The sequence below is a fragment of the Taeniopygia guttata genome, chromosome 1A, assembly GCF_048771995.1.
Source record: "Taeniopygia guttata chromosome 1A, bTaeGut7.mat, whole genome shotgun sequence".
Lineage (NCBI taxonomy): Eukaryota > Metazoa > Chordata > Aves > Passeriformes > Estrildidae > Taeniopygia > Taeniopygia guttata.
The window spans coordinates 61330747-61343455 of record NC_133025.1 but is presented as its reverse complement, the minus strand read 5'-3'; the positions used below and the strand labels follow the sequence as shown (position 1 = coordinate 61343455).

The window sequence follows — 12709 nt, the reverse complement described above, 5'->3', positions numbered from 1 at the left end:
TTGTTGTTGTTGTTTTGATCCTTGATGGGTTCTGGTTTGCTGCTAGATTTTTTTTTGCCATGCAGTGACTCCTCTCACTCAAGAGCAAAAAGACAAAACTGTGGATTCAGGAGGGAAATTATAACTATAGGTGGAAGAAGCCAAACTAGGAGACCAAAATTATATCCTTCCAAATTAGATTTTCTCACAAACTGCAAGGAAACTATACCTCTAAAATCTCCTTGGTTTCTGTGGAAGACAGGCAGCACAGCCTGCAGATTTTTCTGCCCTAAGTTCGCCAAGAAACACAAACATTTACTCTTCAGATAAAAGAAAAAGAGCAGGAAGAGGAAACTAAAGAGAATTCCCTGGAGTTAGTGAAAGCTGCATTAAGGAACTTTTCCTCTTCACATCAGCAGCTCTGAATAATGAGGCAGCAGAGAGCTCTGCAGCACTGGGAGCCTTTGAAACACACTTCTCCAGAAAGAAGAGACAATAAAATGTCAATAGAAAATGCCTGGCTGGCACAGAGAAAACTTTTCCTCCTTTTGCACATAAAGGGACCAAGTCTTTTCTTCCCCTTTTCTCCAATATTTAGAAGACAAGCTGATGAGAGATGACAAGGCACATTTACCAAAAAAAAAAAAACAGCACTGGATAAAATGTAAGTGCAGCATCAGAAAAGGATGGTCAGACTATACCAATGTCATCTAATACATTCCCTGTGCACTGAAATTCAAGCAGGAATCGAAGGAAGAAATTCAGTGATGATTTGGTTCTAAACATCTGAGAAAAGTCTGAATTAAGTTTAAAGTACTTGAATAATCCTGCTGCAATCAGTGCCAGATTCAAGTTAGTGTACAGGTTTGCCTTAATCACAAACTTCCCTCTCACCCTTATGAAGCTCTGCATTCAAAATTTCCACGTTCTTATAGAGAATAAAGGTTTTTAATTAGTTTTTAATATATTTAACAATATATTAATTATCTAACAAAGAAAAATATCCACAAAGTTTGCTGCTGGCTCCCCCACCCTTCAATCTCATCCTAGCCTGATCTATAAAATAAATAATAATCAAAATAAAGAAATCCTTATTTCTAGGGAATCCCACACAGTCCTAGTAAAGTTGACTCAGTTTAAATTTTGAGATTATTTTAAACCTGAAAATGAGGTATGTGTGCTGACTTCAGAGGCCTCAGGAAGCCCAATCCCATGGAGCAATCCAATGTCAATCCCTGCAGCCTATCAGGTGGTAGTGCTGCTGGAGGAACTAGTGTGTGCATGCCCTGAAAACTCACAGGACCACACAAAGTTGATATATTAGCATAAGCTTCATGGACCACAGAGAGTTACCAAAATAAATATGCCTTCCTGATTATTCTCTTTTTTCAGCCCTTTCCATTCTTGCAAGGACAAGAAATTGCTATGTGCTAAAGTGAAGGTATTTAGTACCCATCCAAAAGGAACTATTTATCCATATCATTTGATAAAAAAATAACTTACTACTCAATTTTTCTAAGTATTTTTTTGTTTTTCCAAGAAATTATGCTAACTTTTGTATGACCTCATGACCCTGGCGATAAAGCCCACAGTCTGAAGACAGAAACATCAAACAAGTGGCACTAGTTCTGAAGGACTAGCTCCATCACTAGAAGACATGCAAAGCAGGCCCATTCTATCTTAAACCTCTCAGTTCAGTATATTTTAAACTTTGATATTCAGAATAAGCCACATTTCCCTCTCTTTATTAATTTGTGCCAAACAAAGACCTGCATCTTAAGCCAGGTCTATTAGCTCCTTGGATCTCTGCAATCACAGGATCAGTCTGTCCTCAGCCCAAACCCAGGAAATGCTGTGAAAATAAACATTAAGTGACTTGGTGTAGCAACTTAAACTTTTACAAATCCCCGCTTCTCTGAACAGCAGCCAAAAGGCTTGTGCTGGTGTCACCAGCTGAATTATTGTCCACATTCTCCAAGCCTTGTGACATTTGTTGGCCATCCCTCATCTTGGATTTCTTCCTGCTAATCTTAGATCCAGATTAGAGTCCTATTAGGAAGGGCTGACATGAGGCACACAGAGAGTGCCAGGCTGGAAAGTTGCTGCCAAAACACACAGCTCCGTTGGGCAAGGACGTTAGAAGCAGCATGCAAACCCCCTAGGTTTGCCACAAGAAAGAAAAAAGTTTTGTTATTAACAGCCAAAACATACACTGACCTTGACAGAGTAGTCTTTGAGGCAGGATGCAATACAGAGACATGAACTAAAACCTGCACATAGATTAGGGCTCCCACTTTTAGGAAAGTAGTAGGTGTTAGTACATGGTAGCAGCAACAATATTTTTTCCACAGTTCAATAGCATAGAACAACTTCTCTGTTGTCGTGAGAGCAAAGAAAAAACAAAGCAGGAGAGGTGTTTCACTCTGCTCAACATTTTAGTTCTTGAAATCTCTGTAGCACAAAATGCTATTTTAGGAACAACATATTTCCCTCCCCCTCACCCCCCTCCACCCCCGCCAGTACAAAACAGCCTGAAACTCAGCATATTTGGCTTCCTGAAAATTTTTCCTGGCTGAGTACTCACTGCCCACAGAGATCCTCTGTTAAAATTGTTGCCAATTCTCTTCCTTGACCCCTTTCCAACAGGATGAGAAGAGAAAAAAGGTGGCAGTCAGAGAAACAGTAGAACCTAAGTATGCCTGTTTTATCTGAAAGGTGTTTGAAGCAACAGTAAACAGTGCATCAAGGTGGTCTCAATTTGCACTGGAAACCAGTGTAGGTTTTGGAAGACTGCCACCACATCCCTCCGCTTTGATCTTATACTGAACACAGTCCAAGAAACCTGGATTTTAACAACTGGATGGCAGAGACGTCCTGCAAGAATGACAGGCCTTAATGACCAGAAGGGAAAGAAATCATGTCTGGGAATGCAGTGTTAGTCTTTTGATAGAGGGAAGTTTAAGCATAGATAAAAAAAGGAGATGGTAGGTGATCTGTGCTGGCAGAAAAATAAAATCTTGTTTAGATGATACTTACTCAGGAATTATTTGATCTAGCTGCAATCTCCTAGAAACACAGAATAAAATGGTTGCTGTCAATACATCCAAACTGAGGGGCTGAAGAATAAATATAACAGAGTGATCCCGTGTACCCCAGCTTCAAAGAATATAAAGAGATCAAGTCTAAAGAGACTGGACAATCCATTTCTTACAAATTAAAGTCAGGCATTTTTGTAGATTTTCAAGCCCATCAGTAAACTTCAGCATTCAAATTCAAGTTATAAAGTCACAGTGTTTAGCAGGACAGAAAGAATTTAATGTAAATATTTCATAGAACAAGTAGATCATCTTAGAAGCAGTGACAGAAGATGAAAACTATTACCTGTGACCTAGAAGTCAAATTATGAACTCAAGGAAGAGTAGAAGAAAGACACCTTTGTATTGCCAGGCTTCCCAGCTGGCTGTGGGATTGCCAGGTGCCAAACACTCCATAAAAGCTATTAGCAGCTCTAATCACCGTACCAAGCAGCAATACCCACAGGTGACAATGAAATTCTAGATCTTTACATTACAGAAAAATTTTCTTATAGCAGGTTAATTCTTTCAGATTTAGACTACCTGTAGTTTAACTCCAAGACAGAGCCTGGGCAAATTAATTTATTAAATGTGTAAATTCATAAGCCTTAACTTCAATATTCTTCAAGTCTGGCAACAAGCCTAAGACAATCAATGCAGTGTATTCACAGTGGAAATTCATGCTCATCCTCTGCTGCTCTCTTTTATGAAACCCAAAATGCACTATGCTTAAACACAGAGGGTTTGGCAGTAGCTTTAAGGTTTTCTGGAAATTCTTACCTTTAGCAACTCAGGCGATGTTTTTCTTGTCCCTTTACCTGTGCAGGAAGAAATCTTGTGGGATCATGTTGTGAATTAATCAAATGCACTGAACTGGTTTATGATGTGGCTTGAGAAACAGCTGGGTCAGCAGTGCTGAGGGTGTTGTGAAGCAGCAGTGGGATGAGAGGCAGGGACAGGAAAAAGCCAGAATTTGCTGGTCCTGTATCACTGCCAAAGCTTTCCCACAGTGAAAGCTAGCCTCCCAGCAGGAACATTTCATGTGCCCTTTTTCAGCAAGTTCTCCAGTGTAACTATTTGACAATCATAACAGTTACAATAACTTTCCCCAGGATTTGCATGATGCCTCAAATAACTTCAGACTATCTCTCCATCTCCTCATGGATGTTTTGACACTACTCTGCTAATTCCCCTTCAAACACTTCCTTCTCTTCCCCCTTATTTACAGAATCATAACTTTGTTTAGAATGGAAAAGACCTTTAAGTTCAATCTGCAGATTTGTCTTCTGAACTGGGAAACTTACGGCAGGAACAGATCCTCTATGGCCACAAAGCAAGAAAGAATAAAAGAAATCCCTGATAACTACCATCAGCCTAAATCCATCCCTTCTATGAGAGGGTCACAGCTGGTAGTGGAGAAGTGAAGAGCAAGGATCACTTAAGAGGGAAAATCCCAGTCTGACATTGAAGAGGAGGTCTAATACCACTTACAGGGCAAGGATTTAGGAACATGACTCACCTGAAAAAATCAGCTATCACCAAACTTCATCTGCAAGCAGTTAGTTTAATCCTGAAAGTCAACCAAACTCAGGTAACATGGGGACATTTATTGCATCGTGTGGGGATCAGCTAGCCCCTCCTTTCTGTTTGCTGTGAGGGAGGTACTGGGAGGTTTGCAGTAGAAGCCATTAGTTATTAGGAAATAAAACAGCTCTAAGGACACATGCAATCATAGCATACCATGTAATCACGATGCACCACAAAAGACACAAAAAGAATTGCAATATCTAGAGACAAGGTGACACTGTAGGCCAGGTGAGCTTTTTGGCAGCTATTTCTAGAAGACATACCCTGCTCTGCCCACAACAGTTTAGCATTTTTCAATTTCAGCTGAATTGAAAGGTAAGTCACTTTATCACAGAACAGCTCCAGCATAGCTCAGGTTTCAGCCTGCAAAAGCAGAACTACTGTGCACACAATATAATCTATTAAGATAATATGGCACTCCTTTCCTAATGCCTAGGAAAAACAGCCTGTTTACTCCAGAGTTTATTTTACCCTTCCTTTCACTGAAATAGCCCAATATGATACTTTCTTCTCCCCATATCAGAGCAAACAGATCTCAGGCTGTAAGTCTTCCCTGTGCCCTATCTTAGAGCAAAATCATTCAGTTCAGCAAGAAAGCAGAAGAAAACCTGGGATAAAAATAAAAATTACTTTCTCTCTGCATAGAGAACATACTTATCTCAGCTGCATCCAACATATTTTCTTGAAAATCATTGTAAAGTCCAAGTGAAAAGAAACATATGTTTTACTCATGCAACTTGCTCTCCCACTAACAAAGGACAATATTGACACAGTCAAGATATACAAGAAGAGCTTACTGCTGTTACTGTAAGGACCTTAAACCAAAATCCCAAACAAACAGACTCAGCAGCTTTTGTCCTCCTACTGAAACCAGCCTCCCTTGACTCCCAGGGCGTTGTTGTAGGGAGGAAGATGGAAGAGAAGGGCATGAAACACCTTGACAAAAAGATCAGTGATCTCTACCCTGTGTCTCTTGTCTGTTGGCATAAGTGCAGGGAACCTCCTCGCTCTGAGACCCAGCAAAGGGCCCTTGTTTCCAAGGAGGCTTCTGAGATCTGCTGGAATGCTGGACCACCCAAACACAGCTGTGGATTGAGGGACCAGCCCTGAGCTGCCTGCGCTTCATTATTCCCTACCCACTGAAACTTCCATTTCCCGTGCAAGAGTCATTTTAGCCCACAGGCTAAAAACTAATCAAGTAACAGTTTGATTATCTTTGCAGCATGACACCTCAAATTAGCTAATTGGGGGGGGGGGGGTTTCCCCCGTTATTGTGACTACTAGGGCAGGTGTTCTATAGACTCTCTCTCATAGAGAGAGAGAGAGTCTCTCTCTCTATGAAGAGAGACATTTGTGTGAGGTCCTATGGAGGTCTTTTCTCCCTGAAAAATTACATAAAGAGCATCCCAATTAAATCCTATTTCACATGAATAAATACCCCATTCACAGGAGTATTTGCTGGAGAATAACAGCTGATGGCTGCTGTACAGCCAGTGGATGAAGCACACCTGCTGATCTGGAGATCTTCATGGCAAAGATGAATTAAACATGAACTTGATAAAGGGTTGCATAAACGTCCTGCTTTTCTCTGTCATTATAGAACCTACTTGTCATCTCATTAAGCTTCCAGAAACAATGTATTTTACTTTCCTTTTTCTACCTAGAATACCACGCGTGTCATAGTTTTCCTCTGAGAGCACACACCACCTTCCTCCTTTCCTTACACACAACACAACAACATTCCCCCTTTGTCACAACCTACAACCCATTATCACTTATCAACTGTGCCTCTTGACAGGCTGTCTCTACCAACAGAGACACCTTGGTGCAAAATCCTGGCATGTGCTGTTCCTCCACTCTGCCACAGCCCTCTGGATGCAGAACAGGACATGCATCAATATCACTCACGAGGGTGAAATGCTTAGTCAGTGATTCCAGATCAGCAGTGATCAATGTAGAGATCTCTGAATTGCCATTCCCAGGACTCAAAGTGGTGAGGGAAGACAAGATGTCAAAATTGGTCCTTAAAAAAAAACCCCATACCATCCTTTTGAAAAAGAAGATTTGTCATAATCTTCCATTCCAGTAAAGAAATTAGTTGTGTTTTTTTTTTTTTTTTTTTAATTCCTATCCAACATAAATAAAGATAAATGCTGAAGTTAGGAGAATTCCCTGCGGGAAGGAAACACCAAGATTTAAATCAGCTCTGGTTATTCCTCCTCCTCATTTCTTCTCAATCAGTGCTTGGTATGTCTTCTACTATTAAACTGCTTCTAATTTACCTTTCCCAGTCAAATCTTTTTGTTTAAGCTGTTCTTTAAAAACTCTCATGAATTTGCTGACTTTATCAGAGTGAGATGAGGCACAGAATTACAGTCCCCCCTCACAGGGAAGAATCATAATGACTTTGCCTAAACACATGAAACTATATTGGGTTAATCTCCATTTCATGTTTCAGCAGCTTGGGGGCTTCTCCTGCCTGTTCACCACAGAGCAGCACCTGCCTTTTTCTCAGCCCTCCTCACTATCACGCCACAAAGGTGGACTTTACCTTATTACCTTCTGTGAATCCTTAATTTCTTTGGACTGCCTGTGTAGAAAGTAAAAATTGTCTTAGGCTGCTCCTAAAACCCATTCTGTCAGAGTGGGACACCACCAGTTACACAGGCTGGAGAATTTAGAGCAGGACATGCTCCACACACTGCACTCTCCTGGCACTGCACAATCACAAAGAAAAGCAGTCAGAACTGCAAAGAGATTAAGGTAGAAGCCTTCACCTTGGAAGTAAAAAAAAAAAAAAAACAAAACTAAACCAACCAAACCTTCACAAGCTTTTTAAAATCACTTCAGGTTTCCTACAACTTGAAGATCAAATGAGACTCTCCATTTTTCAAGCTGCTTTAGATCAACTCCACACAGAAATCTCTGTATTTTAAAGACAACATTTGAAATAGTATATTTTTATACACTATATATATATATACACACAGTGGAAGTACTTGAAACAGGTCTTCTTTTTCTAATAGGTCTTTCTTTTTCTTCTTTCTCCATTTTGCCTTGTCCTTCCCTTTGTTTATGCACTGTGGCAAATCACATCCTATACTCTAGTACAATAAAACCTTTGAAAAAATCTGATGAAGTAACAGCTGGTTTTGTCCACTTGGAGAGGAATAAGTCATTATTTGCAAAAATGCCAAACACTGATGCATGGGATGTGAGAAAACTAGAGTTCCATCAGTTAGGTAATTTAGCAGGAAAAAAAAAAACCCCAAAAAAAACCCAACAGAAAAAAAAAAAAAAAAAAAAAGCAAACCCCCCCTCCCCCCCCACAAAAAAAAACCACTAAGCCCTGATGTCCATTCACAGATATTTGGATAGAAACTGTAACTTCAGTAGAGGAAATTCTCTTAACTTCTGCTACACCTGTGTAGAAAATATAAATTTCTAAGTCTGCACTCTAGACTTTTCAGGGGTCTGTGTCTCTTAGAGGAATCTGATGGAGAAAAGTGTTACCCTGGTACAGGAAGATGGAGTGTGGCCCTGGCTGGGAAACATCCAAGGGGCCTGAATGAATTTGCTGATGACATTGAAAGTAAACAATCTGGTATTTTGGGAATGCCATGGAGACAACAGCAGACCCATGGAAAATAAAATGCATATGTCAAGACCATCTTTAGGATGAGCAAGGAGAAAAACTTCCAGAGGTAGAAGATGAACCGCTCTGTATTTCTGTGTTACATATTATCTGATTGTAACCACATTTCATAGCATTTTTTCTTCGAAAAAGACAAGAAGAAGAAAACAAACACATAAAAGGGGAGAGGGGAGCTGAAGTTTAGTTTCTTTTCTGAGCTGGCATTCACTCTTGCTTGCTGTAAATGGTGTGCTGGCCTCTGATATATCTCCAAATACAGGCCTTGAAAACAGCCTTCATTAGCACTAATGAAGATGATAAAAATACAACTCAATATAAATAATCCCATAGTTTAAGCAAAAACAACTCAGACATTATAGACAGACAAACATAGAGAATTTTTCCAAGCTAAATAGAGAACTCTATTCAGAAAGAAATAAAGATTCTTACAAAACCGCTGAGTTTCACAGAGTTATGCAACTTCTCTGTATTTTGTTTTGTGTGTGTACTAATCAAACACCTGGATTCCGAGTATGACAATTGCTGGTTTTGAACAATAGATTACCATGAAGCCCAATAATTATTTTAGCCAGAAAGGCTTTCCTGAGATGTCTCAAGTCTCCTGCCTCAACCTGCTCCCCAGGAAACAATTCCTTTTTATCAAGGGAACACTATCTGCTTAATGACAACCAAAACCAAATGTTTTTATCTTTCCCACACTGGGAAAGTCTCCAAATAGCTACTGAATGACTAAAACCAGGGAGTGTCCAAGCAGGGAGACTGATTCAGAAAAAAAGGCTGGAAGCCATAGCCCGTGAGCTGGATTATTCTACTCCTTTTACCCTAGGAGATTTTACACCTTTCTGAAGCGTTCTTTTAGCAGAATTAAAACCCCAAACGTAATCCTACTACTGCAGTGATATTTCCATGAAGGTTTCTGTGGGAAGCTGGGATGAGCAGTGGCCAATACAGACAAATGTTCTTCCTGCTGGCTGCTGCTTTCACTCAAGGTCAGCAATGTGGACAGCCTAAAAACAGCAAAAAAACAATGGAAAGAGACTCTGACTCCCCTTGTTGGACACCCCTCTACCCAGTGAAAATATGAGGAGAAAGATTTATTTGGCCCTTAACTTAACTCAGATGTAAGAGCAGAGTGACTACATAATACTACTTTACTGTTACTGACACTAGCCCCAAAAAGGGCCAAAAGGTGAAAAGAGTAAAAAAAGTAAGAGATAAATCAGCACCTAGAGCAGAAAAACTATTAGAGATGAATGAGTGTTTCAGATAACATATAAATAAAAGAAAATGTTTAATTGAAGATGTTCTGGTGTGTCAACTAAACAACAGCAAAAAGGTATTGGCCAGGAAGTTGTTTTTTGAGAGGGTGTCTTGAGAAGTTCTTTAAGGGAAAATATTTTCCTGACCACCAAAAGATAAATACATTTTGTCTTTGTTTTGTGAAATATTCATTACTTGCCTTCATCACTGTCTTTCACGATGCTTGTGCTGCTCTTTTTCTTCTTCGCTGCAGATCTCTTGCCTTCTCCCCTGAGTGCTTTTTCCCTTAGCTCTGAAATATTTCACTTTTTAAAGAAATATAGAGGAACTGCTGCTTCCCTAGAGCAGTCCCAGAGGCAGCTGTTAAGGACTTTCAATGCAATGCTGCTTCCTGGCTCATCCACCTGACCTGGCCTTTTCTACTTTTCTTCATTAAGTCAAACCAGAAAAGACATAACATTTAAAAGCCCTGTAAAGTGGGAAGCCTGCATGGCTAAAACTTAGAATTCTTGGATTCTCTGTAGAAGACTGAAGAGAAATTATACCATAACATAGCTGCCCAAAGAGCTATGGTAGATTTGAATTAATTTACTTTAAAATGTATGCAATGCATCTTTGCTGCTAAGTGAGTTATTTCATATCACCCTGCAGCTTTTGATTTTCACCCTCTGACTTTCCCACATAAAAGCACAGTTAAGGAATAAGGGAAGGTATGTCCATCTACTTTCAGAACTGTTAAAGGTGCAGGACATCTGGTAGTATTTATTCCAATAAGCACTGTAATAATTTAACTTCATGATAGGGCTTTTGGTTCAAGAATGGCCTCTGGTAGACTAGACCCAACAACAACTGGACTATATGTCTAGTCACTTCTTCTGGACAGCCTTTCACAAAGTCAAATCTAAAAAAGCTTTAAGATTTTTACTAACTTCTCCTGCATATTCTTCTTTTCTAATCTAAGGCCATATATAGCAGTTTCCAGCTCACTGCATTATTGTAAAGTGGAGAAATAGTGCTGCATATAATTTAGATTTCTTAATCTAATTAAAGAATAAGGAATTTGATCAAAGGAGACAAAAATCACATGGGGAAAAAAGGAGCAGAAAAGATCTGCTCTGGGGATTTCATTCTTCTATAGTGTTCATTCATCAGTGCCCAGAAATTCAGGCTGGAATATGGATGCACCTGGGTTTGGGTGCATTCCCTCTGACATAACATGAACACTGTAAAGAAACTTCTAAAAAACCATATGCAAAACAATTTTAGTTGCTGCCCAGTTATGAGAAAAACCTTGCTCTTAGCTGATCAGATAAAGAAACTGAAAACAGCTGTTGGAGTTGCTGAAGATGCTGAGCAATTGTTGAGAAAATTTGTTACGGCAATTGACAAAATCAAACCGCATCCTGCAGGCTGGAGCTGTGGCAGGGAGATTTGGGCTGGATATCAGGGAAAGGCTCTTTACCCAGAGGGTGTTGGCACTGCCCAGGCTCCCCAGGGAATGGTCAGTGCCCAAGGCTGCCACAGCTCCAGGAGTGTTTGGACAACGCTCTCAGGGGTGCCCAGGGTGGGATTGTTGGGGTGTCTGTGCAGGGCCAGGGATTGGGACTGGATGGTCCTTGTGGGTCCCTTCCAACTCTGGGTACTCTACAATTCTATAGCTCTAAGGAGAGATTCCAGAGAAAACTGAAGGAGGGAGAAAGCTGGAGTGAGAAGCGGAGGACAGGGCACTGTTGACAGGGCAGTTTAACACAGCAGCTGTGCCTCCAGAAAGCTGTGAGCAGAGCGTGCAGAATGTCACATAGCAGGAGGAGAGCAAAGGAGAGGGTGACTGAGTGCAGCCAGAGCTTGCTGAGGACTAAAAGCAGCTCGTGGGTTAAGGGAGGACAAGTAAAGGCACTGACCTCTGAGGAGTCTTCAGAAAAGAAAAGCCATTTTCCTGTGCACTTGAAATACTGATTTTCTAATTGTACCAGAATAACTAGTTAAAGAGCCTGTCCTGCAAAGTTAATAACCTCAAAGGATATCATTAGGCACCCAGCCTCTAAGCATGTTAGATCACTCTGAAGGCATGAAAACGGAATAGGGTGATAGCATGACTCATGACTTTCCACTATTAGGTATGACAATTCAGTAGCTGTAGAGGCCAAGACTCACATAACTTCCTTCTTCCAAATCCAAAACTGAAAGAGCCAAAATTGACAGTTCACACAGTGACTGCGCACTGTGTGAACTGGTTTGTCCATTTGTTCCCCAAAACCACTTAGTTTATACAGGTTACAACAGAAATCACTATTAAAGTGCAACCTACATTTCATCATCACCTGAAACAGGATTTCCTCATTTTTCTGGTTAATGTGCCACAGACAGAATTACATTTCAAGCCAGCTTAAAAAAAAATCATTATCTGCAGCTCTTCCTACCCAAAGAGGCACTCAGAGAGCTGGTACACAAACAGATTGCATCTAACTTAAGAGTGGCAAAATAAAAAATCTGTAGATCTTAAAAACAGTATTGAAGCAGACTGACATCAGAAAGATGTTTCCTTCACATCACTCACACAGCATCAAATCTGTTCTTAGGCTGCCTCTCTCAGTGAGGGATGATGGGATGAATCTGGCTGAGTGCTGGGAAGGGAAGCTTGCTGTGCAGAATTAAGCACTGATACTGCGCTAAGTCCAGGGAGGGGGCAGGAAGCATGGAAGGGTGAGGAACACCGGATACGTGCTGGGGACACACATGACAGACACAAAGTAAGTGGTTAACAGCATTCACCTGGAAACTAGATTAATTAGATTTAAAAAGCCTGACATTTACTGCCAGTGAAGCTGCTCTGGAGGCACCAAACTCCTCCCAGAGCTAAGCTACAGGCAGGTCTAGGAACACTTCTGATTCAATAAATCCAGCTAATCCAAGCCTAGACTTACAGGCCTTCCCTTCTAATTAAAAAGTCAGAAAGGCATCTAGTCTGAAATAGAATTTGCTGGATAACCACTGCCAGAGCCTGTACAAGCCTCAGAATGTCTTCACTTGCACTGAGAAACCAGGATTTTTCTCTGTCACCAAGTATACACTAAAAATTCTGGTTTTAATCTTTTGGCACTGTTAAGGGAACATTTTTTTCTATAAGGCCCGGTTTGTTTATGGTTTTATATGG

At 40.5% G+C, this 12709-nt stretch overlaps 1 protein-coding gene across 7 annotated transcripts in view; it reads right to left on the bottom strand.

The window, feature by feature from the left end:
• LOC100227890 (fatty acyl-CoA reductase 1) overlaps nt 1–12709 on the bottom strand; it is a 118838-nt gene that overhangs the window by 72444 nt on the left and 33685 nt on the right. The window contains exon 1 of one of the 7 annotated variants that reach the window (XM_030263394.4): nt 3016–3034. The exons of the other annotated variants lie outside the window; for them this stretch is intronic. The gene's annotated coding sequence lies outside the window, so the exon portion shown is untranslated. Of the gene's footprint in view, nt 1–3015; nt 3035–12709 lie in introns of those variants that run through there. 7 annotated transcript variants of the gene reach the window in all.